This window comes from Carya illinoinensis, chromosome 2 (assembly GCF_018687715.1).
Source record: "Carya illinoinensis cultivar Pawnee chromosome 2, C.illinoinensisPawnee_v1, whole genome shotgun sequence".
In the NCBI taxonomy this organism is placed as follows: Eukaryota; Viridiplantae; Streptophyta; class Magnoliopsida; order Fagales; family Juglandaceae; genus Carya; species Carya illinoinensis.
In genome coordinates this window covers 3,141,765-3,147,764 of record NC_056753.1, presented here as the reverse complement: position 1 = coordinate 3,147,764, position 6,000 = coordinate 3,141,765, and positions in this window count along the sequence as shown.

Genomic DNA, 6,000 nt, shown 5'->3' with positions numbered 1-6,000 from the left:
ACTCTGGCCAGTATGGTGTTTGGCTTCGAGCTATGCCTCAAGCCAAAAAGAGTGATGGTAGGAGTGGGGGGAAGCAAGCAAATGTCAGGAGTGAGGAAAGTGAGGAACAATCGAGATCAAACTCTGCTAATAAGGAGAATGAAGGGGGGATCAAATGACAAAACCCTGCTGAGAAGGAAGTGGAGGTGAGTGTTGAGAGTTCAAAGCTGATGAAGCCCCATGAAGTATAGTCTCCAGTGATGATCCAAGAAATGAACAAGGAATTGGTAGAAACTTATGTTAATGTGGATGATGTTCAAGCTATTGTGGCTGAAAGCAGATTATTGATTGGAAAATTGAATGCTAATGTTGTTGACTAGTCTCAAGATTATAAGAAGGCTTCTAGATGGAGGAGGAGAACTAGAGCTAAACCTGAGGCAAGTAAGTAATCTAGTCCTCATTCTTTGTTGAAAAAGAATTATGAATCTATTGAAGATGATAATGAGTTGGTGGTTGAAGTAAAAAGAATCAAAGGTGATGTTGAGTTGGTCTATGGTGATGACAGACTAGGGGTGGTTGCTGCTGAGCAGCACCACCTAGCATTATGAATATTCTATATTGGAACTGCCGAGGGCTTGAGAAACCTCGGATAGTTCAAAATCTTAGCCTATTGGTTAAGGATAAGCAGCCCACTACAGTTTTTGTTTGTGAAACAAAAGCTAGATCTTGTAAGATCTCTAGTTTGCAAAGGAGGTTAGGCATGGAAGGCTGCCTAATTGTGGATCCAATTGGAAGAACAGGAGGTTTGGTGCTACCTTAGAAGTATGAGAAGGCTGTAGAAGTGATTAACTATTTGAATTGGCATGTTAATGTACTGGTTAAAGGAGAAAGGGAGGGGGTGATTGGTACTTTACAGGCTTTTATGGCCACCCTGAAACAGGAAAAAGAAGTTTGTCTTGGCATTTATTGAGACAGTTGAAACCTACCAATGCTACTGCTTGGTGTGTAGGGGGAGACTTCAATGAAATTTTGTGGCAGAATGAGAAGGTGGGAGGTAAAAGGGGACCTGAGGGTCAACTTAAAATGTATAGAGAAGCATTGGAGGATTGTCATTTAGGTGATATTAGTTGTCGAGGTAGTGCTTACACTTGGTCAAATAAACATGATTATTTATCCTTTACAAAGGAAAGATTGGACAGGTTTGTAGTTAATGAGAAATGTAGAGCTTTGTTTAAGGAGCTGAAGGTAGAGGCCTTAATTGGGAGATGTTCAGTTCACTTGCCTATTCTACTCACACTTGCCTTTTAGTTATAGAACCTGTACAGAAAGTTCAAGCTAGACTACAATTCTGCAGTGGCTTCCTGTTATCTTGTTTTAAGGGGAGTGATAAAGGGAGAGCTAAGGAAATTGAACTAATTTCGATGAGGATTAAGGAGCTACAAGGGAATCTTTTTCAAGAAGTCATGATAGAGTTGAAACAATTGCAAGAAAGGGTTGGTGTATTACTGGAGCAGGAGGATATAAAGTGGAAACAACATGCTAAAAAGAATTGGTACATGATGGGAGATAGAAATACTAGATTCTTCCATGAGTGTGCTAGTCAAAGAAGAAGAAGAAATAAGATTGTATCAATTATGGACGATCAATCAGTTCTGAGGGAAAATGAGGAGAGTATTGAAGCTGCCTTCAGAGAACATTTTTCAAAAGTTTACTCTAGTGTACAACCATCTACAGAAATTATTAATGAATGTATTGCAGTTTTGGAGCCTAGGGTATCTGAATCTATGAATGAGTATCTTGAGAAGGCATTTACAAGAGAGGAAGTAGAGGTGGCTTTGAAAATGATGGAGCCCATGAAAGCTCCAGGACCTAATGGGTATGGGGCATGTTTTTTCCAATCCTTTTGGCACGTGGTTGGGAATGATGTAAGTGAAGCTGTGTTGAGATTTCTGAATGAAGGCAGGTTGCAAGAGTCTATCAACCAGACCTTTATTGTATTGGTTCCTAAAATCAGTGACCCCAAGACTGTGAATGATTTTAGGCTAATAAGTCTATGTAATGTATTCTATAAGATCATTGCAAAGACTCTTGCAAATTGACTTAAAAGGATGATGGATGGAATTATCTCAAGATGTCAAAGTGCCTTCATACTTGGGAGATTGATCTTAGACAATGTTATTGCAGCCTATGAGATTTTACATTCTATGAAATGTAGGCAAAATGGTAGAGTGGGAAGCATGGCTGTAAAACTTGATATCTCTAAGGCCTATGATAAGGTGGAATGGCGATACCTAGAGGCAGTGATGAGAAAGCTTGGTTTTGGGGCAACATGGACAGATTTGATAACGAAATGCATTTCAACAGTGACATATTCTACTCTTATTAATGGCAGACCAGGGGAATTTATTGTTCCATCAAGAGGTTTAAGACAAGGAGACCCTTTGTCTCCTTATCTTTTCTTATTATATGCTGAAGCATTAAGCTCTATGCTTGAGCAAGCAAAACAAAGAGGTGAGCTGAAAGGGGTTGCAGTGGCTTGAGGGGGTGTTAAAATGACTCATGTCTTGTTTGCAGATGATTGCTTAATCTTTGGGAAAGCCACATGGAATGAATGGAGGAAAATCAGTGGGATTTTAGAGGTGTATGAAAAGGCTTCTGGTCAAAGTTTAAACAAGCATAAAACAATAGTTTTGTTCAGTCCCACAGTTGGTGTTGAAATGAGGAATGCCATTGTTAAGGATTGTGGAGCTAGGGTACAAAATAATTATGAAAAATATCTAGGACTGCCAATTGTGGTTGGTAGGTCTAGATATCAATCTTTTAGCATTGTCAATGATCGAGTATGGAGAAAGTTGAGTAATTGAAAGAATTAGTTTATGTCACCCATAGGAAAAGGAGTACTACTGAAGGCAGTCATCCAAGCAATTCCCACTTACTATATGAGTGTCTTCAAGTTGTCAAAAAAGTTGTGTGATGAGATAGCCTCTCAAATGACAAAATTTTGGTGGAGTTTTAAGCAAAGGGACAATAGAATTCAGTGGAGGAGCTGGGCAAAGATGGGATGGTCTAAATCTGATGGTGGTTTGGGTTTTAGAGAGCTAGAAGCTTTTAATCAAGCTTTTCTTGCAAAGCAATGTTGGAGGGTAATGATGAACCCCCATTCTATGGCGGCTATGGTTTTGAAAGAAAAATACTTCAGACACACTAATATTTTGCATGCTTCCTTAGGTTTTAAACCCTCAGTTATATGGAGAAGCCTATGGAATGCATTGGATCTGTTGAGAAAGGGGTTGGTTTGGAGAGTGAGGGATGGGAGAAGTATAAAGCTTTGGGAGGACAAGTGGGTTTCAAGGGCTATAACTTTTAAAATTCAATCCCCAATCAGTGTTCTGCATGCTGAGGCAAAGGTGAAGGAGCTAATTGCAATTGAAAATAAATGATGGAATGTGGATTTAGTGAAGAAAGTGCTGAACAAAGAGGAAGCAGATGTAGCATGCAAGTTACCCATCAGTCTTTCTGGATTGCCTGATAAGCAAATATGGGCATTCTCAAAAAATAGTTGTTCAATGTTAGAAGTGCATATGATGTAGAAATCAGTAGGAAAAGAAGGGAGAAAGGGGAGATGTCCAATAGATCAGATGAGGTATGGAAGAGTTTATGGTTACTGAATATCCTAGAGGTTGTTAAAGTCTTTGTTTGGAAGGCCATCTCAAATTGTCTACCAACAAAGGTGAACTTAAGGAAGAGGTCTGTTGTTAAGGAAGCTGCCTGTCCAGTTTGCATGAATGAGAATGAGTCAGTTTGTCATGCCTTGTGGAGTTGCAGGGGGGCAAGTGATGTATGGGCTTGTGATAGGAGTCCAGCGCATAAATGGTCGAGTGGTTTTTTGAGCTTTGGTCATACCGGTATTCAAAGTTGCCTCGAGACTAAATGGAGGTTATGGCTGTGGTGATGAGAAGGATATGGCTAAGAAGAAATGGCTTGGTTTTTGATAATAGGTTTGAAGGGCCAAATGAAGTATTTAACCAAGCTGTTAGCTGTTTTACAGAATATGAATTGGCTCAAGTGAAGCAAAGTAACAATGAAAGGAATGGGAGTTCTATTAATAGCAGGGTTACTCATTGGGAACCACCTATGGGAGATGTGATGAAAGTTAACTGAGATGCAGCATGGAAGATTAAAGAGAACAGAGGTGGGATTGGGGTGGTGATCTGTGACAGCTATGTACAAACCTGAACTACACTATATAGTTTACAAAATATTCACGAAGGGCGACATTCATAAAAGGTTTACAAAATATTTAGTAGGAACCTTTGATGTTGGGACTTTCATAATTATATGGGTATTTGTTTCACGTCCGATAAAATTGGCAAGAAGTGTTGGCATCTTACTCATACAAACTTCAAATAATTGTGTTGCACATTTTTCATCTTGATGTTCGTCTCAAATAAATCTAAAGTTGGGAAAATCTGCAACTTGTATGTAGAAGTAATAGTGGTGGTTGTCTGTACATTCACCTGTTTGTTTTGTTTTTTTAACAATTGGTAAGTGGATGTATTATACATGATATTCCACATTGATGTTTGGATGAGGGAAACAATTCAGATGTTTAATGTTTGCTTATGTGGCTACGTGTGCAAGGTTGCTTACTAAATAAAACATGATCTTATTTTTTACTTTTACTAATATGGCTTTCTGCATGTTTGTTCAAATACCAAATTCTGCATTCTCCAAAGCATATGGTAGTTTAGCCCAAAATGTTATCAACAGACTTGAAAAATTGTCCTCCAAAGGAAAATGTCCTCATAAGAATCTTGTGGTTATTTGTAAACCAACTCCTTAATGATCTATTAGCAGTGAAACAAACAGATGGCAAAAAGTCACTCGTGATGGTTTTTGTAATTGATGCCTTTTGGATACTCAAGTGTACAAATGAAAAATAGCATAATTTTTTTATTTTTATTTGTATGTTTTTTAATGTTTTACACATTTGCAAAATGTCAATTGGGCAGATCTCTTATCACTTTTTGAATGCGATATTTATCACAGTTACACCCAAGGCAAGGTTAAGAGTAGGTTAGGCAAGATTTATATAAGACTTGGCTTTCTTTTTCTTTTTTTTTTTAATAAAAGAAAGAGTTAGAGTCACCTGTCCAAAAGTAGCCCCTCCCCAATTTTATTAATAAGCCATCACTTGTGACGGAGGAAAACTATGGTTACAATCAAGCATATGGGGTTGACAAACAAAAAAATCCAGCATGCAAAGAAAACCCAAAACAAGACCAAACACAAGACCGAAAGGAAAAAAAAACCTGCAAAAACAACACAAAACAACCAAAACGAGGCTAGCTAAGACGTAACGAGGGTATCCCAGAGTAGTCCATGCAAATTAATCCACGCAGCCCTCTGAGAGTCTCCATCAACTGGAAAAAGACCAAATCTTCACCAGAAGTCCCATGCTTGGCCAACCAATGAGCAACCTTATTACCCTCACGATAAACATGATGAACCGAGCAAACCATGAAACCCATAATCTCAAGGATTTGCTCCCAGAAATCCTCTAAGTACCACACCCCACATCTTTTGCTCCTCTACCAAGAAATCACTATCATAGAATCAAGTTCAATTTCAATATAATTAATAGCTAAAGATTTACATACCTTGAGCCCATGAAGGAGAGCAAGGGCTCGGCCTTATTATTTGAACCATTACCTATGAAAGAAGAATAAGCATATATTAGTTTACCCTAATCATTCCTAACAATTCCACCCACACCTGAGGCGCCCGAATTACCCATACTACTCCCATCCGTGTTTAATTTAAACCATCTAGCAGCAGGACATTGCCAAGCAATAGCTTTGCAATGCCGTTCTGGAGGGAATTTAGGCTGAACGTGCAAGCACTCCAGAACCTACATATCAAAACTAGAAAGGTGAGTTATCTTATGCACATCATGACAAAGGAGACTAGTCCATTGTCGAATGGAATGGATAATTTCAATGATAGACTCAAAATGTCCCT